The sequence below is a fragment of the Schistocerca nitens genome, chromosome 1 (genome assembly GCF_023898315.1).
Source record: "Schistocerca nitens isolate TAMUIC-IGC-003100 chromosome 1, iqSchNite1.1, whole genome shotgun sequence".
Lineage (NCBI taxonomy): Eukaryota > Metazoa > Arthropoda > Insecta > Orthoptera > Acrididae > Schistocerca > Schistocerca nitens.
This window is the reverse complement of record NC_064614.1, coordinates 322550049-322574163: the sequence shown is the minus strand read 5'-3', so window position 1 is coordinate 322574163 and position 24115 is coordinate 322550049.

Genomic DNA, 24115 nt, shown 5'->3' with positions numbered 1-24115 from the left:
CTCAACACGTGGGGCGTGAGGTCTCCACAGTACATCGATGTTGTCGCCAGTGGTCGGCGGAAGGTGCACGTGCCCGTCGACCTGGGACCGGACCGCAGCGACGCACGGATGCACGCCAAGACCGTAGGATCCTACGCAGTGCCGTAGGGGACCGCACCGCCACTTCCCAGCAAATTAGGGACACTGTTGCTCCTGGGGTATCGGCGAGGACCATTCGCAACCGTCTCCATGAAGCTGGGCTACGGTCCCGCACACCGTTAGGCCGTCTTCCGCTCACGCCCCAACATCGTGCAGCCCGCCTCCAGTGGTGTCGCGACAGGCGTGAATGGAGGGACGAATGGAGCGTGTTTGGCGCCGTGCAGGTGAGCGCCACAATCAGGACTGCATACGACCGAGGCACACAGGGCCAACACCCGGCATCATGGTGTGGGGAGCGATCTCCTACACTAGCCGTACACCACTGGTGATCGTCGAGGGGACACTGAATAGTGCACGGTACATCCAAACCGTCATCGAACCCATCGTTCTACCATTCCTAGACCGGCAAGGGAACTTGTTGTTCCAACAGGACAATGCACGTCCGCATGTATCCTGTGCCACCCAACGTGCTCTAGAAGGTGTAAGTCAACTACCCTGGCCAGCAAGATCTCCGGATCTGTCCCCCATTGAGCATGTTTGGGACTGGATGAAACGTCGTCTCACGCGGTCTGCACGTCCAGCACGAACGCTGGTCCAACTGAGGCGCCAGGTGGAAATGGCATGGCATGCCGTTCCACAGGACTACATCCAGCATCTCTACGATCGTCTCCATGGGAGAATAGCAGCCTGCATTGCTGCGAAAGGTGGATATACACTGTACTAGTGCCGACATTGTGCATCCTCTGTTGCCTGTGTCTATGTGCCTGTGGTTCTGTCAGTGTGATCATGTGATGTATCTGACCCCAAGAATGTGTCAATAAAGTTTCCCCTTCCTGGGACAATGAATTCACGGTGTTCTTATTTCAATTTCCAGGAGTGTATTTACTCCTGGTATACAATACTTTTTTTACAAATAACTTATTAAATAATGCAATGCCACACTGTTCACTCATATCTCACTGTGAGTCACTGCACGCACTATACACAAATTGTTTCATAACACTTCATTCACTACATGCACAAACTCTCTCTCTCTCTCTCTCTCTCTCTCTCTCTCTCTCTCTCTCTCTCACACACACACACACACACATACACACACACACACACACACACACTGGTGATCTCTGGGCCATTTTCTGTACCGCAATTTCCCATTTGATATCCTGAAAAACTGAGTCAGCATCCCTCCCTAATGAGTGAGACGTTGAGCTCAGAAAGAGGAAGAGGTGATAGTATTGTGCTATACATAGCTTGGGGGTAAGTATTTATAGAAAGGAAAAAAGAAGGGGAAAAACTTAAAGTGAACGTTTTATGTGGAATTATGGATGTTTTATAATCATTATTGTTATTAATTTGTATAACATTTTTTTATATAAGCCCTACTCTGTTTTTTCTAAGTAATCCTTCAATGTATAAAATGTATTGCATAACAAGTACTTTTGCGCTGCCTTTTTAAATAAGTGTATTTTTGCAACTTCTTTAATCTTTTTTGGTAATTTATTGTACAGTTTTATTCCTTGGTAGAAAATACTGTTTTGAGTTTTATGTTTATTTTTCTTAGTAAATGTAAGTTGAGTCTAGCTCTGATTCCATTGTTACTATACATTCTGCCTGTATGATTGATATATCTGATCTATAGAACCGGAGTTGGAAGTGAATTTCTTCAATATTTGACGCTAAATAAGTCGGGAAAACTACAAAGAGCTTGCTCTTAAAGAGATCGTCTGTACAGTCACTACCTTGCAATGTGTACAACAGTGGATGACGCCTAGCTGACTTATCATTACGGAACTCTGACACATCAGTCACTTACACTGAAGATTCTCTTTTGCTGCAGAATCCCTTAAAGTTTGCTGTCACAGTGCACGGAGCTCTAAATGAAAAAGATATAGCTTCATTAAACGTCACACATGTGTACTTACAGAGGAGTATCTCTTGTGTCTATCTATGTTACCACATGAAGGCTGAAAAAAGGGTGACATGAGTAAGATTCGAATGGGACAGTTTGCACTGCAAAGACTCGGTATGATTTCACGAAGTGTTGGTGGGTCCAATCTGAACGATACAGCTGTTTTGTTCTAATGATAGAGCAGGGTAAACTGTGAAACCATGTACCTGATTGTAATTGGGGAACAGTGTCATAGTAAACACTAGCTGTTTACCTGCATTACAAACTGCAGATATACGTACGTCAGTGCAGATAGGTCCAGACTACCATATTGTATGTAAAAGCAGTCTCCCTGTACTGGTGCATTATGAATCGTGTGCTCTGCACTGGTAGGTTCCAAGTCTGGTCAGCAGTTTTACAGTAGACATGGCGGACAGGAGAGGTTTTCCCAGCACAGTCGCTTGTGGCGGGGGTGACATAGGGATCCTATCAGTGGCCTTAACCAAATGCTACCACCGAATATGGCACTGCAGTCCAGCATGACGTGTGGTCTTACGCAGCTGATGGCATCTGGCAGTGAACTTCGTGACTACAGATTGGGGCTCATGGTATGATGTTTATGTAAGAATATAGTCACAAGTGCATACCTCTCCTAGTCCTATCCCACGACACATAACAGTGAGAAGTGTTTGACAACCATACATGTTGGTGCAGTCAGCCATACAGCTTCACAGCCAGTTCAGGTCATCTATTGGACTGAAAATTAGGGTGACAGCTGTTTAAACTGCTGAGTCAGAGGAATGGTGGGAGTTGTTTAAACATGGCACAAGTGGACTTAAACGTAGGACAATGGAATATAGTGTTACAGGAGACTGAAAAACCTGTGGTTTCTTGAGTTTCTTGCCTTAGAAGACATGGCTTAGGACAACCATGCAGGCTGTGCCAGAATCTTCAGATCCACTATATTGGATTCTGACTTCATAGGGCTGTTCCAGTACCTCAGGTCCGCCCCCTTGGAATGCAATCCTGGATTCTGACATCACAGAGCTGCAACACTATCCCTGGTTCACCATATTGGAATCTGATGTCATGGAATTGTGCTAGTACACTGGTCAGTCATCTTGGATTTCCATCTCGTATTCAGTCATCAAAGAGTTCTGCCAGTTTGTCAGCCACACCGCGTTGTAATCTGAGATTCTGACCACTTAGAGCTGCACTAATATCATTGGGCAGCCATCCTCTATTTTCAACCAACAGCAAAATACAAAAGGGTAAATTCTGGAAAAAAAGGCAAGCTGTTCTGGATGTCTCAAAACTACACTACTGCTAATCACATTGCTAGTTGTCAGAGGTGGTAAAGGAATTTAAGGACCGCATGAAAAGATATGAAGTGGCTATAAAATTACGTCAACAGTACTATAAGATTTATGATGGAGTGTGTTAAAATTAAGTTTTGTGATGGTGAGGAAATTAAGTTAGAAAATGAGATCCTGAATTTAATCATAGCTTTTGCTATATGAATGGCAAAAAAACTGATGATGATCAAAGTGAGGAATATAGAAAATGAAGCCTGACAATATCAAGAACAGCATTCCTGAAAATGAGAAATCTGTTAACATCAAATTTAAATTTCAAAATTGGTGTTTAGTTCTTAATATTTTTGGAGTACTGCCTCGTACAGAAATGAAATATGCATGATAAACATTTGAGGCAAGAAGGGAACAGAAGCTTCTGAAACGTCGTGATACCAAAGTATATTGGTCAGTAAGTGTGTTGACCAGACAACTAATGAACAGTTGCTGAACTGAATAAACAATAAAATAAAATTATGGTACAATTTGACTAAAAGAAGAGATCACTTGACGGAGCACATATTACGGCATCATGGAATAGTGAACATTGTAATAAATGGAAGTATGTGAAGTAATAATTATAGAGGGGGGATCATGGTTAGACCACCGTCAGCACATTCAGCTGGCTGCAGGCTATAGTTATGAATAGCTATGGGTTTTCACTGGATACGCTAGTTTGAAATGCTACGTCAAATCAGTATTTAGAATGAAGTTCATATTTGGACTGAACATCACAACAACTACTACAACAGCTATAATTCGTCTATCATCAGCAGCATTATTTGAAATCTAATGGTTCAAATGGCTCTGAGCACTATGGGACTTAGCATCTCAGGTCATCAGTCCCCTAGAACTTAGAACTACTTAAACCTAACTAACCTAAGGACATCACACACATCCGTGGCCGAGGCAGGATTCGAGCGCGGTTCCAGACTGAAGCGCTTAGAACCGCTCGGCCACCAGTGGCCTGCCATTATTTGAAATCACTGTTCCACATTTAAGAACACTTTTCTTAGGTGACCGCCAACGGCTGTTAAATATTTTTAAAAAAGCATATTTACGCCATCAACTGTACAATTCTGTATGTATTCCCTACTGGTTTCATTTATAACAGTCATCTTCACGGGAGTAAATCACTGTAGATCAGTGTATCAAAAATATGTTTTCATTAAATACTACGCAACCGATGTAGAACGTACAAAAGTGTCATAAGAGTCTGTCTGAACATAATGCCTATAAATTATGGAGTGAGAAATTCTCGCCAAGTTTATAATACTGTAATTGTGCGAATGTATAGCACGTTTATATGATTTACGTTCAGAGAGACTCTTGTGACAGATATACATGTTCTACATTTGGTCGTCTCATATTTCGCGAAAATGAATCATTGATCGATTTGTGTATACTTTTTTTCTTTTTTTCAGTGAAGATCGTTGTTATAATTGCAAACGGCAAAGAATATATATACAATCGTACAGTTGATGGCGCAAAAATGCTTTTTTCAAAAATTTCACATTTAAGCTCGTGGAAACAATATTGAAGCTCTCAATAGTAACATTATCTGGAAAAAAGGTAGTTAATGCTTCTCTTGTCTTTGATGCAAGTATTTATTAATTCACATCTGCTAACTGAATACAGCCATACATTTTCGCTATAACACGGTCTTGCAAACGTCAACGAAAATGTTTTTGACAATACTTTCCTGTGGTTACAGTGTTTTATTACGATCGCCCATAGAAACACTCATGGAGGTGCCGCAAGTGATCTGTGATGGTAGCGTTCCATGCGACTTGGATCTGTTGTGACAGTTGGTCAATAAATGTTGCTGATATCGCAGATCGTATAAAACCATTGTCATACATATGATCAATGTGAACAAGTTCAAATGGTTCAAATGGCTCTGAGCACTATGGGACTCAACTGCTGAGGTCATAAGTCCCCTAGAACTTAGAACTACTTAAACCTAACTAACCTAAGGACAACACACACATCCATGCCCGAGGCAGGATTCGAACCTGCGACCGTAGCGGTTGCGCGGTTCCAGACTGTAGCGACAGAACCGCTCGGCCACCAGCGGCCGGCGATGTGAACAAGTCCGGTCTTCACGTCGACCAGTGTAGCGTGAGAAGTAAGTGAAACCTCATTGTCCTGCAACAAGGGAAATAACAGTACACTGAGTCTGACGATGAATGAAGCATGTACCCTGTACTATTTACTTCAATAAACAAAAGAATACCATGACTGTCGCTCATCACATCTTAGTACCCAGAGACTATGATAATCGTTCGCTATACAACGTATTTTGACCACTGCCCTTTCAAGAGCATTCTTCGCTCCACTAATTGGAGGCGGCTGGCAAAACGGTAATACACTCCTGGAAATGGAAAAAAGAACACATTGACACCGGTGTGTCAGACCCACCATACTTGCTCCGGACACTGCGAGAGGGCTGTACAAGCAATGATCACACGCACGGCACAGCGGACACACCAGGAACCGCGGTGTTGGCCGTCGAATGGCGCTAGCTGCGCAGCATTTGTGCACCGCCGCCGTCAGTGTCAGCCAGCTTGCCGTGGCATACGGAGCTCCATCGCAGTTTTTAACACTGGTAGCATGCCGCGACAGCGTGGACGTGAACCGTATGTGCAGTTGACGGACTTTGAGCGAGGGCGTATAGTGGGCATGCGGGAGGCCGGGTGGACGTACCGCCGAATTGCTCAACACGTGGGGCGTGAGGTCTCCACAGTACATCGATGTTGTCGCCAGTGGTCGGCGGAAGGTGCACGTGCCCGTCGACCTGGGACCGGACTGCAGCGACGCACGGATGCACGCCAAGACCGTAGGATCCTACGCAGTGCCGTAGGGGACCGCACCGCCACTTCCCAGCAAATTAGGGACACTGTTGCTCCTGGGGTATCGGCGAGGACCATTCGCAACCGTCTCCATGAAGCTGGGCTACGGTCCCGCACACCGTTAGGCCGTCTTCCGCTCACGCCCCAACATCGTGCAGCCCGCCTCCAGTGGTGTCGCGACAGGCGTGAATGGAGGGACGAATGGAGCGTGTTTGGCGCCGTGCAGGTGAGCGCCACAATCAGGACTGTATACGACCGAGGCACACAGGGCCAACACCCGGCATCATGGTGTGGGGAGCGATCTCCTACACTGGCCGTACACCACTGGTGATCGTCGAGGAGACACTGAATAGTGCACGGTACATCCAAACCGTCATCGAACCCATCGTTCTACCATTCCTAGACCGGCAAGGGAACTTGTTGTTCCAACAGGACAATGCACGTCCGCATGTATCCTGTGCCACCCAACGTGCTCTAGAAGGTGTAAGTCAACTACCCTGGCCAGCAAGATCTCCGGATCTGTCCCCCATTGAGCATGTTTGGGACTGGATGAAGCGTCGTCTCACGCGGTCTGCACGTCCAGCACGAACGCTGGTCCAACTGAGGCGCCAGGTGGAAATGGCATGGCAAGCCGTTCCACAGGACTACATCCAGCATCTCTACGATCGTCTCCATGGGAGAATAGCAGCCTGCATTGCTGCGAAAGGTGGATATACACTGTACTAGTGCCGACATTGTGCATGCTCTGTTGCCTGTGTCTATGTGCCTGTGGTTCTGTCAGTGTGATCATGTGATGTATATGACCCCAGGAATGTGTCAATAAAGTTTCCCCTTCCAGGGACAATGAATTCACGGTGTTCTTATTTCAATTTCAAGGAGTGTACGTAATAGAACGCCAGACGAGCGACGCACGTGTTCATACTTAGCTCAATTCCTCCATCTGGTTGCTAATGGTACGAGCTGACACTGTGATGAAGCATTGATCCTAATGCACTCTGAAATCTATGTGCTCTCAACTGTAGTTCCTGGTCTGAAAAGGCTTTGTTGGCTTGAATCTGTATGCCTCAGTATAGAGGTGGAAAAACATACGCATACTTCCTTGACCACCGTAATCAGTACTGATACGCACTTGACATCCTCCATTCGATTTGTTTCGCTATTATTCGAGAAAAGCATCCAGCAACCGCCCTCACATTTGGTTAATTTCATGAATAGAACTGGGTGCTACCATCCTGAACAGTCAAAAGTTTTAATAAACTAGAGAATGTCAATAATGCTGCAAACGACAGACCTCGCTGAACGTTTGGCATGTGATGGTTTCATGTTCCATATCTGACAATGTGTCAGTACCTCACGTAAGTATAGTATTTCTGTTCCACGTCAATTCACGTTTCCCGTTGCGATATGAAATAATATTTGTCCGAGCCATAATGCACTGGTGTCCAGAATTAAAGCAACAAAACACTATTTCCCCGTTCTGTGTTTAAATCACGATATAATCATACAAATTGCCAGTCAGATGTCCGTACGATCATGTTCTCCACGGAAGATGGCATTCCAGTCAATGGACAACCGTGCCAACGATGACGTCAGGGTACCTATGAAAGTAGGTAATGTTTGCCAGGTAGCCTCACATTCACAATCGCTGTGTACACAGTAACAGACCGTGCAGTATGGCACAGAAAAGACGCCTACCACGCTCTCTGCAGTGGAGCGCCATAGAAAGAAAGGAAGCAGGACAGTCGCAAACTGATTTGGTTCGATGGATTAGTGTGAATCGTTCTTTTGTTTCTCTGATGTGGTGACAGGCTATAGGGACAGAAACTGTATCCCAGAGACCAGGGCAGAATCGACCACGTGTGACTTCAGAAGAGAGTACCGTTATTTGGCTGTAAGGGCACGACAGTACCGCCATCGTAGTCCACGGCAACTGGCATGTGAGCTCGCAGTATCCTATGAAGGGTTATATCGAGGACAACGGTGTGCAGAAGGCTTCGGCAGAATGGCTTGCATTGTCGCAGACCTGCTGTATGTCTACCTCTGACGACTCTTCACAGAAAGAAACTCTAGAGCGGAGTCATCAACATGCCACCTGGACAGTCGAACAATGGGCCAATGTTGTTCTCACAGATAAGCCTCAATTTAGTCTAGAGAGCGAACCTCGATGTAATATCAGCTGGAGGAAAGTTGGGACACGATTTCAGGAGCCAAACGTTGTGGAAAGAGACCGATATCTAGGACGGTACTGGGAAGGGATTATGTTTACCCCTCGAACCCCTTTACATCTACATCTACACCCATACTCCGCAAGCCACCTGACGGTGCGTGGCAGAGGGTACCTTGAGTACCTCTATCGGTTCTCCCTTCTATTCCAGTCTCGTATTGTTCGTGGAAAGAAGGATTGTCGGTATGCCTCTGTGTGGGCTCTAATCGCTCTGATTTTATCCTCATGGCCTCTTCTCGAGATATACGTAGGAGGGAGCAATATATTGCTTGACTCCTCGGTGAAGGTATGTTCTCGAAACTTCAACAAAAGCCCGTACCGAGCTACTGAGCGTCTCTCCTACAGAGTCTTCCATTAGAGTTTATCTATCATCTCCGTAACGCTTTCGCGATTACTAAATGATCCTGTAACGAAGCGCGCTGCTCTCCGTTGGATCTTCTCTATCTCTTCTATCAACCCTAACTGATACGGATCCCACACTGCTGAGTAGTATTCAAGCAGTGGGCGAACAAGTGTACTGTAACCTACTTCCTTTGTTTTCGGATTGCATTTCCTTAGGATTCCTCCAATGAATCTCAGTCTGGCATCTGCTTTACCGACGATCAACTTTATATGATCATTCCATTTTAAATCACTCCTAATGCGTACTCCCAGATAATTTATAGAATTAACTGCTTCCAGTTGCTGACCTGCTATATTGTAGCTAAATGATATGGGATCTTTCTTTCTGTGTATTCGCAGCACATTACACTTGTCTACATTGAGATTCAATTGCCATTCCCTGCACTATGCATCAATTCGCTGCAGATCCTACTGCATTTCAGTACAATTTTCCACTGTTACAACCTCTCGATATACCACAGCATCATCCGCAAAAAGCCTCAGTGAACTTCCGATGTCATCCACAAGGTCATTTACATATATCGTAAATAGCAACGGTCCTACGACACTCCCCTGCGGCACTCCTGAAATCAGTCTTACTTCGTAAGACTTCTCTCCATTGAGAATGACATGCTGCGTTCTGTTATCTAGGAACTCTTCAACCCAATTACACAGTTGGTCTGATAGTCCATATGCTCTTACTTTGTTCATTAAACGACTGTTGGGAACTTTATCGAACGCCTTGCGGAAGTGAAGAAACACGGCATCTAGCTGGGAACGCGTGTCTACGGCGCTCTGAGTCTCGTGGACGAATAGCGCGAGCTGGGTTTCACACAATCGTCTTTTTCGAAACCCATGCTGATTCCTACATAGTAGGTTTCTAGTTTCCAGAAAAGTCATTATACTCGAACATAATACGTGTTCCAAAATTCAACTGATCGACGTTAGGGATATAGGTCTATAGTTCTGCACAACTCTTCGACGACCCTTCTTGAAAACGGGGATGACCTGTGCCCTTTTCCAATCCTTTGCAACGCTACGCTCTTCTAGAAACCTACGGTACACCGCTGCTAGAAGGGGGGCAAGTTCCTTCGCGTACTCTGTACAAAATCTAACAGGTATCCCATGAGGTCCAGCGGCCTTTCCTCTTTTGAGCGATTTTAATTGTTTCTGTGTCCCTCTGTCGTCTATTTTGATATCTACCATTTTGTCATCTGTGCGACAATCTAGAGAAGGAACTACAGCGCAGTCTTCCTCTGTGAAACAGCTTTGGAAAAACACATTTAGTATTTCGGCCTTTAGTCTGTCACCCTCTGTTTCAGTACCATTTTGGTCACAGAGTGTCTGGACATTTTGTTTTGATCCACCTACCGCTTTGACATAGGACCAAAATTTCTTAGAATTTTCTGCCAAGTCAGTACATAGAACCTTACTTTCGAATTCATTGAACGCCTATCGCATGGCCCTCCTCACATTACATTTCGCTTCGCGTAATTTTTGTTTGTCTCCAAGGCGTTGGCTTTGTTTATGTTTGCTGTGAAGTTCCCTTTGCTTCCGCAGCAGTTTTGTAACGCGGTTGTTGTGCTACGGCGGCTCTTTTCCATCTCTTACGATCATGCTTGGCACATACTCATCTAACGCATATTGTACGATGGTTTTGAAGTTTATCCACTGATCCTCAACACTATCTGTACTTAAAACAAAACTTTTGTGTTGAATCGTCAGGTACCCTGAAATCTGCTTTTTGTCACTTTTGCTAGACAGAAAAACTCTTCCTACCATTTTTAATATTCCTATTTACGGCTGAAATCATCGATGCAGTAACCGCTTTATGATCACTGATTCCCTGTTCTGCGTTAACTGTTTCAAATAGTTCGGGTCTGTTTGTCACCAGAAGGTCTAATATGTTATCGCCAAGAGTCGGTTTTCTGTTTAACTGATCGACGTAGTTTTCAGATAAAGAACTTAAAAAAATTTCACTGGATTCTATGTCCCTGCCCTTCAAGAAGAATGTAATAATTCCAATCCCAAAGAAAGCAGGTGTTGACAGATGTGAAAATTACCGAACTATCAGTTTAATAAGTCACAGCTGCAAAATACTAACGCGAATTCTTTACAGACGAATGGAAAAACTAGTAAAGCCGACCTCGGGGAAGATCAGTTTGGATTCCGTAGAAATGTTGGAAAACGTGTGGCAACACTGACCCTACGACTTATCTTAGAAGCTAGATTAAGGAAGGGCAAACCTACGTTTCTAGCATTTGAAGACTTAGAGAAAGCTTTTGACAATTTTGACTGGAATACTCTCTTTCAAATTCTGAAGGTGGCAGGGGTAAAATACAGGGAGCGAGAAGCTATTTACAATTTGTACAGAAATCAGATTGCAGTTGTAGGAGTCGAGGGACATGAAAGGGAAGCAGTGGTTGGGAAGGGAGTGAGACAGGGTTGTAGCCTCTCCCCGATGTTATTCAATCTGTATATTGAGCAAGCAGTAAAGGAAACAAAAGACAAATTTGGAGTAGGTATTAAAATCCAGGGAGAAGAAATAAAAACTTTGAGGTTCGCCGATGACTGTGTAATTCTGTCAGAGACAGCAAAGGACTTGGAAGAGCAGTTGAACGGAATGGACAGTGTCTTGAAAGGAGGATATAAGATGAACATGAAAAGCAAAACTAGGATAATGGAATGTAGTCGAATTAAGTCGGGTGATGCTGAGGGAATTAGATTAGGAAATGAGACACTTAAAGTAGTAAAGGAGTTTTGCTATTTGGGGAGCAAAATAACTGATGATGGTCAAAGTAGAGAGGATATAAAATGTAGACTGGCAATGGCAAGGAAATCGTTTCTGAAGAACAGAAATTTGTTAACATCGAGTATAGATTTAAGTGTCAGGAAGTCGTTTTTGAAAGTATTTGTATGTAGTGTAGCCATGTATGGAGGTGAAACATGGACGATAAATAGTTTGGACAAGAAGAGAAGCTTTTGAAATGTGTTGCAACAGAAGAATGCTGAAGATTATATGGGTAGATCAGATAACTAATGTGGAAGTATTGAATAGGATTGGGGAGAAGAGAAGTTTGTGGCACAACTTGACAAGAAGAAGGGACCGGTTGGTAGGACATGTTCTGAGCCATCAAGGGATCACCAATTTAGTATTGGAGGGCAGTGTGGAGGGTAAAAATCGTAGAAGGAGACGAAGAGATGAATACACAAAGCAGATTCAGAAGGATGTAGGTTGCGGTAGATACTGGGAGATGAAGAAGCTTGCACGGGATAGAGTAGCATGGAGAGATGCATCAAACCAGTCCCAGGACTGAAGACCATAACAACAACAACCCGTTATGAACGTTTGAGTCTCCAAGTCTATATCCGGCAAATTAAAATCTCCACCCAGAACTATAACATGGTGGGGAAATCGACTCGAAATATCTTCCAAATTATCCTTCAGGTGCTCACCCACAACAGCTGCTGAGCCAGGAGGCCTATAGAGACACCCAATTACCATGTCTGAGCCTGCTTTAACCGTGACCTTCACCCAAATTATTTCACATTTCGGATCTTCGTCTATTTCATTCGATACTATTGCACTTCTTATCGCTATAAACACGCCTCCCCCTTCACTGTCCAGCCTGTCTCTGCGGTATACATTCCAATCTGAGTTTAGAATTTCGTTACTGTCTACACCTGGTTTAAGCCAACTTTCTGTCCTTAGTACTACGTGGGCATTGTGAACGGAGCGGCCACATGTCCACTCACAGGCAGAGCGGGCGATGCCACACGGCGAGCTTCCACATTGACCCTCCGCCTCGTGCGCCGCGAACGCGGCTGCACCCACCACTCCCCTTGGGGAGAGGGCGGCCCAACCGCGCCCGGTACTCGCGAAGATGTCTCGACAGCAGGGACAGTGGATGAAGCATGTAACACCTGGGGTGTACAATGCGACGCACCAGACTCCCCACTGCCGTTACAATCCGAAGCAGCAGCCTGAAGACGGCTGACCGCGGCCATCAAGACGTTCAGCTGTTCGCGAACAGTGGCCAGCTCCTCCTGCGTCCGTACACAGTAGTCACACATCCTATCCATCCTAAGAAATCAATTTACTGTAGAGAATTAATCAACTTTTAACTAGACTGCTAATTCACTAAAGGCGGCTGATAGTTGGCTAAACTGTGGTTACTAGACACTTCTTGTAGAAAACAATGATAATAGCACTACCTGTCTCTGGACCGTATTGAAAACAAACACTAGCTAGCACTACTGGTACTATGGCTGACTAAAGGGACTCTCTCTGACTGTATTCAAAACAAAGACGAAATCTATTGCACACTATTACTAGCACTCGACAATTAAAGCTTCCTAAAAGCAAATACACACGGAAGGAGAAGTGACAAGTAAGAAAAATACAGTTAATACTTAAATTAACGTAGCTCGCTGCACAGCAGACGTGAAGCACACGGCAGTTACGACGACACTGAAGTTGTACGGGTGAATCGGCAAGGTTTAGCTGCTGTCAGGTACCGTGAGAAGATTTTGGTATTTCATGCGCGATTGTTGCTTGATGCTGTGGGCCCAGACTTCGTATTGATGGACGAAAATACTCTACCTCATAGAGCATTGGTGGTTGATGTTTGTTTATGAAACGGAAGAGATTGCACTCATGGCGTGGCCTGCTCCCTCTTCTTATTTGAATCCCATAGAGCATGTCTGGAATACTCTAGCGAGACGGCTTGCATCATGTTGGCATCCACCAACCACTCACCAAGACTGCGAGTAAGTCTGCTAGGAGAATGGGCGTTATTGTCGCAACATGAGACTGATGACATCATTCACAGGATTCCCCATCGTTGTCAGGCCCGTATTGCTGCCAGAGGTGGTCACACCAGACAATAAGCATATTAAACTGTTGTCGGAATGTGTGTGCAAACCCGGTAAGTTCGAGAAACAGAAGAAAATTTTTATCTGCCTCTATGCATGTTGCAGTTGTTTACGTTCTGTATTCGTTACGTTGTTTCTATTTTACTAACACCTATTTCTACAGTGTTGTGTCAAAATGAACGAAACCTTGCAAAATTTCCTTTTGTTGCTTTAATTTTGGACATCAGTGAATTTTAGAAAATAGATAAGTAAAAAATATTCTGAAACCAATTAGTGCGAAGGTAATTTTACAACGAGATGACAAAAATCATTGAATAGCAATACGCAGATATACAGATAGGGGTATAATCGCGTACACAAGGAATTAAAGGGCAATGGATTGGTGGAGCTGTCACTTGAGCTCATGTGTTTCATTAGTAAAGGTTTCCGGCATGATTATGGCCGCTCGACAGGAATTCACAGACTTTGAATGCGGAATAGTCCTTGGAGCCACACAGATGGGACATTCCATTCCGGAATTCGTTAGGGAATTCGATGTTCCTAGATCCGCAGTGTCAAGAGTGTGCCGAGAATACGAAATTTCAGGCATAATCTCAAACCACGACCGACGTAGTGGCCGACGGCCTTCACTTAATCCCCAAGAACAGTGGTGTTTGCCTAGAGTTTTCAGTGCTAACGGACAAGCAACAGTGCGTGAAATAACCGCAGAAATCAATGTGGCACATACGATACTTGCTTGCGGTAGGACAGTGTTGCGAAATTTGGCGTTAGTGAGCTACGGCAGCAGAGAACCGACGTGAATGCCTTTGCCAACAGCACGAAATCACTTGCAGCACCTCTCCTAGACTCTTGGTCATATCGGTTGGATCCTAGACGAGTGGAAGCCAGTGTTCTGGTCAAATGAGATACTATTTCACTTGGTACGAGGTAATGTCAGGGTTTCGCTGTGGCTCAGATCCCACGAAATCATGGACCCAGGTTGTCAACAGGGCAGTGTGCAAGCTCGTGGTGGCTCGATAATGGTGTGGGCTGCATTTACATGGAATGGATTTGGCCCTCTGGTCCAACTGAACCTATCATTGACAGGAAACCGTCATGTCCGGCTACTTGGAGACCATTTTCAACCATTCATGGACTTTTTGTCCCTAAACAACGATGTGAGGTAACCAGGCCACAATTATTCGCGATAGATTTCAAGAACTTCTGGACAATTCGAGCGAATGGTTTTGCCACCGATAATGCCCAACATAAATCTCATCGACCATTTATGGGACATAATCGTGAGGTCAACTTATTCACTCCATCCTGCACTGCCCACATATTCGCAGTTATGGATATCCATAGAGGCAGCAAAGCACATTATTTCTGAAGGGCCCTCTAACGACATTTTGTGTCCCTGCGACATAGAGTTGCTGCACTATGCCGGGAAAAGGGAGGTCCCATACGAATTAGGAGGTATCCTGTGATTTTTGTCACCTCATTGTTTTTTACTGTCGGTTTTGATAATAAATGATCATCGTCTGCCCTAAAAACGACTATCTTAGCATGAATAATTACGGATTCGAATCAGACCATTATATTCCAACTTAGTTACTACAAAAATTTTATCCTCAAGGAAAACCATTGTACTCGATCTCGTGTTCAAGTTTTAGTCGTGTCATTAATTCTTGCCTGCTTGTAAGAGGCAAAAACCTTCAAATCAACGAAAAGTAACAGTTTTTATCGAAAAGTAAGTGATTATACTGTGCCTATGTCAAAGTTATTTGAAAAGTACTTTGTTAATATCTATCACTGTAGTGTAATATTATGTAACAGATTGGAAGGAATTACTTTTCAAATAATGATGTCGTTGGCACACCTTCAAGTTTTATTGTGACGAGAATCATTGCTAATCGAATATGATTGGAATTCTTTGTCTTGGTTTTGTCTTTTATAATGATGCAAGAATTCATTATATCTACCTCAACCTGTATTTCATTATGTTTGTTATTGTAGAGCTTCATTTTTTAAAGCAGATTTAACCTAATAGTGACTAATTTAACTCTTTAATACATCATAAGTGTTTAACCATCCTGATGCTGAGGTCAAGGTTTCCAAGACCAGTTCTAATCGTTAATGATCGTAATGATAGCAAAATTAGTGATACATTTTAACACTTGCTGATGTTTTCAACTTGACTTTCTTCAAAACTTAAAAGTCGTTAGGCACTATTTAGTGTCAATTTTGTTTCAGGTAACTTAAAAATGTTCTCTCTTTTTTTTTTTTTTAAATCAGCACCAAGGACCAATCTTTTGTAGTCAAGAAGATACTGCAAGAATCCGTATTACCTGTTTTGTGGCGCATGGACGTCGCCTTCTCTGTAACTCCATTCGTTATTAATTACAAAGCCACCTATATCTCAGAAGTTCGCCCCGTTATTAGCACTGAATGTCAGGTTACGGCCTCATATGACAACCGCTTAGAGTTACGAAGTTTACGGTAGCTCAAATACTCTCCTCGCAAAGAGCGGCCGGTACCAAACGTCGGTTCGCTGGATGCTTGTGACTGCAAAAGACGCACTTCGAGGAGGGAAGGGTTCGCAGCGCTCCAGCACAGGCCGTTGACCTCGTCGAGTCTCTGGATTACCGCGTGAATAATTACCGCTCTTTACGGGCTCAACTTTTACAAAAAAGCGCGCCCGCTTTTTAGGGACGCGCCTCGCCGTGTTAAAGCCCTCATCCATTATTACTGCGAAATGAAGTGTGGTGGTGGCGTTTGCTGCGGCACTCCCACCAAATTCGGATCTGCTACTCGGGAGTTTCACCCTAGAGTGAGCTGCAGCTCTGTCTCTGGTGTTTTTGCCACTCTGATGAATTTGCAGTAAAATACTTCGCGAGCTTTCACTCTGGTACCTGAAAGACTCCAAGAGCTAGTTGGCAATTAATTCGGAGGCCTCTTACACGACGCTTAAGAGCAAAACGTTACGTTTCACTGCTCGTTTCATAACGTCAGAGAAACCTGAGATAAAAAGGATGCAGAAGGCCAAAAAACCACAATCGCTTGCCGACTCTTCTACATAATGAAATTTCCCGATTCACAGTACGTAACGTGCTTAAGAAAATGAAGCAAGTTCGACGGAGGAAGTCAAGGTACAAAAGAAAAGTAAGACCACGTAATCGGATTACACGAAACCTTGTCACTTTTTTTTGTAGCATGAAAGTTTGCCTAAAACGTAATACGAATATCACAGACATGGTCTTAGTTAATAATGAAACCACTTCAGATGTATTTGGAGATATAACGGAAAGGGCACAGAGATTATCGTTGCTGTCTCTTGTTTAGCTGTCCAGAATTTCTGTTTTTTTTTTCTTTTTTTTTCTTTATTTAATTTCGATTCCCCCGAAGGGGGTGGGCTGGCAGCAGCTTAGTATGCCGCTCTTCAGCCTACAGGCTTTGTTTTAGAAAGGTGAAGATAATACATAATAAAAACAGGCGATAAAATCGGAGACATAAATGGTAAGATGGCGAAAAATGGTGGAACTTAAAACGTAGAACAAGGGGGTGACGATGCTAATAAGATACGTATGAAGCAGACAGGTAAAATAATAGACAGACAATTAAAAAAAAACACGGCGACAGTCTGGTTTCTGTTCGCAAAGGACATAAAATTCACACCCAGCGACAGCATGGTTTCTGATCGCAACACTTGGAAAGACAAAATAACACTGAACAGTCACTGGAACACAGCACTAAAAGGTTGGCAAATATGACATACCACAGCCGAGAGTAGGTGGGGGGAAACTGGACAGATGATTAGAAAAATAAAAAAGGGGGAAAGGAGAGGAAAAGCGAAGGGGGGGAGGGGGGAAAGGAACCAATGGAGGATGAGGACCCACAAGAGGGGTGGGGGTGGGGTGCTGGGCAGATGCGACAGGGAATGGGGAAGGCAGAGGTTGGGAATACAAAAGGACTTGGGGGCAGGGGAGAAGGGAGGTATGGAGAGGTTAGGCGGGGAGAAACACAGGATGGAAGGGGGAGGAGGAGGGAGCCCAGGGAAAGGACGGAGAAAAGAAGGGGGGGTGAGGATCAGAGGTGATAGGAGGGATAAATGGAGGGAGAGAGGGCACCATCTGGGAGGGGGAGTTGATGGAAGCCACCTTGGGAAAGGAGATGAAGGGTGTAGAGATGGAGGGTAGGGGGGACACAACAGTGAAGGTGTGGCAGGGGGTGGGGACAGGAGAGGAATGGAGCAACCAGGGGGTGAGGGGGATCAAGGCGGCGGGAGGTGTAGACTATGTGGATATGTTCGACGAATAGGAGTAGATGGGGGAAAGGAATGAGGTCATAGAGGATCCACATGGGGGACGGGAAGGGTATACGGAAGGCAAGGCAGAGTGCATGACGCTCAAGAATCTGGAGGGACTTATAGAATTTGGGGGGGGGGGCACAATTTCTGCTATCGTTTATTGTGTTACGTTGGAAGAAGATATAAGCTGAAACTAGAATATTAGTAGGCAAAATAGAAATAAAGAATAAAAAATGGAATACGATCTGTGTATGGCCCAAAGAGAAAATAGTTTTATAAATACAGGATGGTTTAAATTAAACTTTCGCTGCTTGAGCCAACGTGTTCACTGTGTGGATACCCAACTTTACAGGAATGACGTTCAGGCTGTGCGCTGCAGGATTTGCGTTGTTTGAGGTGTTAGTATCATGTCTAGCCGTTAGGTTCCGGTACTTGTACGGTGACGAACGGATGAAATGCACCTGTAGGTGTTATTACAGTTACGGATAGTCACTGGGGTCTGGACAAGCTGTACAGGGCATTAATCGTAAAGCTGTTTTATCAACAACAACAAAAAAACAGCAATAGTGCAGCTGTTCTTGGCGATTATCGGCTGGTAAAAGAATGTGCGACCTTCAAGCAGTGCATGAGCTCTGCCACGACGGCTTAAAATCCAAAGCTCCACCGTTATTTCGAACAGCAGTAGAGTAATCTATAGTACGGTTCCAGGCTGGCGTGGATGCAGATGGTCGACACATTGAGCAGCGGTTGAAACCGGAATGGAAACATGGTTCGAAATTAATAAATGTTACCCTGTCATGTGGATATTAAAATGAGTTTATTTCAGTGGTTTATTCATTATTTCTCTACCACATGCCCTTACAAGTATTTCCACAACGTTTCATTGTCCTACGGTCATTTGTTTTTCATGCCGCCCCCCCCCCCCCAAGTAGCTAAATTTTAATTATAATCATCCTGTGTAACAACTTCATGACACACGCAACGCGAGGCGGTATGTAAGCTATCATTCTTTTTCCAGGGGTACAGAATTTGTCAGATATAGAAACTGAAAACTACTATTCGTCATACTCAGTCAGTTAATACCAAACTTTACACATGGTTGTCGGTGTTGTATACGTGACTAAACTTTTGGTTCAGGGAAATACTTTAATTAAAGAGAAAACAAAGAGCCTTCAGTCACAAACCTAGCTTTTTATTTCAACATACGATGCACTTTAGAGCCCTGGGGGCTCGTCTTCATGCCTCTGATCAGTTTACATCGTTTTTTAATGCATCGTGTACTGAAATAAAAATCGTGATTTACAACTGAAGGCGTTTTGATTCCTTTTTGCCAAATTTTATGAGTTGAGTGAGCAGTGCTGGGTTTCTATTAGTTGTCAGGTTATTTGGTGACAAGTTTAAGGTAAAGTGATGTATAGATACATTGGTTTGCGTCAGGTTCAATCATTTCGCAGGCTACAGTGGAGAATCCGTACTGCCTGCGGACCACCAGCTTGGAAGGCGACATCGGGCACCACAGATCACACGGTAATGGTGATAGCCCTGCTGCTGAGATCGGTGTAAGAACCACTGCCCAATCACGACATCACCAACCTTTTATATACAGCAGGCTGCACAGTGAGATGAATATGGAACGACAGGACAATTTTACATCAAGAACAGTCAGCAGGGGTATTTCAGCTGAAGCCTCATAAATGTGGAGTTAATAAATGCGTATTGCCCTAAAAACTCTGTAAAATCCACAGTTTCTCATTTAGTAAATGAATCACAAAACTGACTCCGAATGCTGCTATACTCGAAACATTAAATCATTCATATTAACAACACTGCATAGCCTTGAAGAAATAAAATAATTTAAAATATTCTCTCAACTCCACAGGTTTTTATTTATTGTTTATTTTTAAAAAATATTTTAGTACACATTCAACCTCTGACAATTAATGCCACTGTTTCGCTCCACCGTAGCACGTAGAACACACAGAACAACAAATGAACACTGTTCCCCAGCCACCATCGCACACAATACACGTAACACAGCACAGAACTACTGGCGCCCAATGCAGAACCTTAGTTGAACGCCGTTACGTGCCACGCTCTCTACACCGCAAGGCACATGCAGACCCAGCAATTCACTTTTCGCGCAGAGCAATTTAGATAGCTTAACACGCCTTAAATTTAACTACTTATTATAAATTTATTCTAAATCACAACAGCATAACAGCTCTTATGTTATCATAGGTATTCTTATACTTGACAACTCATAAGTATACTAGCCTAAGGCACTGTGATGCACCACATTTTGGGACCGATGGCCTTTGTAGTCTGGTCCCTTCAACCCCTCACAAACCAACCGACCCACTACCACATTTTAACTTAAAATTAGGGGTTAGTCCTACAGCGGCTCAAAGAAAATTCTGATACTATTGTTTACAATGAAATTGAAAAAATGGCTCTGAGCACTATGGGACTTAACATCTGAGGTCATCAGTCCCCTAGAACTTAGAACTACTTAAACCTAACTGACCTAAGGACATCACACACATCCATGCCCGCGACAGCATTCGAACCTGCGACCGCAGCGGTCACGCGGCTCCAGACTGAAGCGCCTAGAACTGCTCGGCCACAGCGGCCGGCCTAATAAATGTAAATACAACACTGACGACTAGCATAGAATGGCCGTGCAGGCTGCATTTTAGCACATCTTAAGAAATCATCAGTTTTGTGTTCACACATAATGGCGCAAAACTGTAAATATATTTTCTGTCATTTTTCACCATTTTTCACAGCCCCTACCGCTAACGGGTAATCCCCCAGCTTCTATCGCGCCTGTAGCTCCAGGAACTAAGTCTCAACAAGAATTCCAAATGGGGTAAAATCTTGCCCGATCAGCACACGTTTGTTAAGTCTGGAATCACATTCCCACCCAAATCTCTAAAACGCTTAAATCCATAGTCTGTGGCGTCTGTTGTCGAAGTTCAAAAATGGTTCAAATGGCTCTGAGCACTATGGGACTCAACTGCTGAGGTCATAAGTCCCCTAGAACTTAGAACTAATTAAACCTAACTAACCTAAGGACATCACACACATCCATGCCCGAGGCAGGATTCGAACCTGCGACCGTAGCGGTCGCGCGATTCCGGACTGTAGCGCCTAGAACCGCTCGGCCACTCTGGTCGGCTGTTGTCGAAGTGTTTCCAGAAAATTCCATTCCTGGTGACTGCACACGACAAACACCTCTCTTCACTAGAAGATTCTTTCTCTAAGCCAACAGTGAACACTCGGCAAAATAACGAAACAAAGAGCTCGCTGTAAAAGCAACGGTGGAACAAAATCTAACTATACGCCAGTCCCAATTTCACCCACAAGAGCCTGCCTGCACATTACGACCACCAATTACGCCAACTACTTCAGCTAGAACAGTTAGTAGCAGACATCTATTCATATAAAAAAAATCATAACTGGCCGATGTCTGTACCTAGGAGATATACAAAAAATTTTGTCTGCCTGGCTGTCCGTCCGCATTTTTTTACATGCATCGCGCAAAAAATACTGCACGGAATTGGATGCAGTTTCCACAGTTGTATTGCTGAAAGTCTAACTTAAAATATAGTACATCTTTCATCTTGTTAAACCTCCTAGAAGCCGAATTATCTATACATACAGAAGTTTTTCCTTAACTGGGTCAGTATTGGAAGATCGTAATCCATAGGAGATACAGGGACACTGTCTTAGGAACCTTTAGGTGCTTTTCTTTTTAAAACAGTTTTGCCATAACCAAATTTTTGGTCAAGCGTAAGGGAATGAAAATGAGTAAAATTGGCACTTTTTTATTTGAATCTACTTAGGTTCGTGTAAGGATCTTTTCATTATATTGGAAGAAAAACTTGGAACAGCAGAAATTTTATAAGACTAAACTCAATAAACGAACGTAGAAATTGTAAACTTCATAAAGGGTAGTGTTTTCTAAATTTTATGATTCGTGAGAATTCGAGATCCACGGGGATGAAGCTGCAGGCAAAAGCTAGCAGAATATAACACAAACCAATCACTGTAAGCATAAAAGAACGGTGTCTATTCCATAACCAGGTATCTGCATTTTGGATCAACGAATTCGCACACTACTGCAATGCTAGCCTTTCAAACTGATGATTCCGATAAGTAATGCTGAACTCACAGCTGCAAATCAACGGTGTGGTGAAGGACATTAACTCTGTTCTGTTATGGCCGCGCCGCATAACGCTACTTTGGCGCTCAAAACGGAAGGGTTAACAGGCACCAGGTCACAGAGCCGAGTGACTGCTGCTCGCGTCTACTGTACACCCACCGCGTATGGGTTAGAGAACGCGCTCGCGCTACAGCCTAGCGGCTACCAGCGAATCAATGCACTAAAATCCGGCACCAGCGAACAGACATACGAATTCATGTCGCCAGAACGATGGTCATGCGGAACATACCTACATGAGAAACCGGTCACTTATGCACCATGTACTTATTACATTCACACGTTGATGCCAACAAAAATTCAAGTAACAGATTAATCTGGGAACCACTAATTAGCGCAATAAAATCATCCAGCTATGAGGTCATTCGCACTAAATGATACACTTGGACCACCTGCTATCCACACGACCAAATGAGTTGCTCTCAGACTGCTGATACCCTGCTGAGACACTACATCCTGAGAGATAAGAATCAGTCGCGTTAAGAAGTCGAATCAATAGTATCCTTCCTAAAGGATTGTTGAGAAATATAGCAAGCCGCCGGACAGTCTTGCAATTCTCTCGTAATATGACAGAAATCTGGTAAAGGGGCAACTCCTGTAATTACAGTCACACTAATTAACGTAGGAGATTGTATTAAGTGAAAGCCATATTGTGCCCAACAGCATCTCTTTTACAGTGATGACCATTAGATGTCGGATATTCGAGTGATATTACACTACTGGCCATTAAAATTGCTACACCAAGACGAAATATAGATGATAAACGGGTATCCATTGGACAAATATATTGTACTAGAACTGACATGTGATTACATTTTCACGCAATTTGGGTGCATACAACCTGAGAAATCAGTACCGAGAACAACCACATCTGGCCGTAATAACGGCCTTGATACGCCTGGGCATTGAGTCAAACAGAACTTGGATGGAGTGTACAGGTACAGCTGCCCAAGCAGCCTCAACACGATACCACAGCTAATCAAGAGTAGTGACTGGCGTATTGTGAAGAACCAGTTGCTCGTCCACCACTGACCAGACATTTTCAATTGGTGAGAAATCTGGAGAATGTGCTGGCCAGAGCAAGCTGTCGAACATTTTCTGTATGCAGAAAGTTACGTACAAGACCTGCAACATGCGGTCGTGCATTATCCTTCTGAAATGTAGCGTTTCGCAGGGATCGAATGAAGGGTAGAGCGGTCGCAAGTTCGAATCCTGCCTCGGGCATGGATGTGTGTGATGTCCTTAGGTTAGTTAGGTTTAAGTAGTTCTAAGTTCTAGGGGACTGCTGACCTAAGATGTTAAGTCCCATAGTGCTCAGAGCCATTTGAACCATTTGCAGGGTAGAGACACGGGTCGTAACACATCTGAAATGTAACGTCCACTGTTCAAAGTGCCATCAGTATGAACAAGAGGTGACCGAGACGTGTAACCAATCGCCCCCCATACCATCACGCCGGGTGATACGCCAGTATGGCGACGACGAATACACGCTTCCAATGAGCGTTCACCGCGATGTCGCCAAACACGGATGTGACCATCATGATGCTGTAAACAGAACCTGGATTCGTCCGAAAAAATTACGTTTTGCCATTCGTGCACCCAGGTTCGTCGTTGAGTACACCATCGCAGGCGCTCCTGTCTGTGATGCAGCGTCAAGGGTAACCGTAGCCATGGTCTCCGTGCTGCTGCAAACGTCGTCGAATTGTTCGTGCAGATGGTTGTTGTCTTGCAAACGTCCCCATCTGTTGACTCATGGATCGAGACGTGGCTCCACGATCCGTTACAGCCATGCGGATAAGATGCCTGTCATCTCGACTGCTAGTGATACGAGGCCGTTGGGATCCAGCACGGCGTTCCGTATTACCCTCCTGAACCCACCGATTCCATATTCTGCTAAC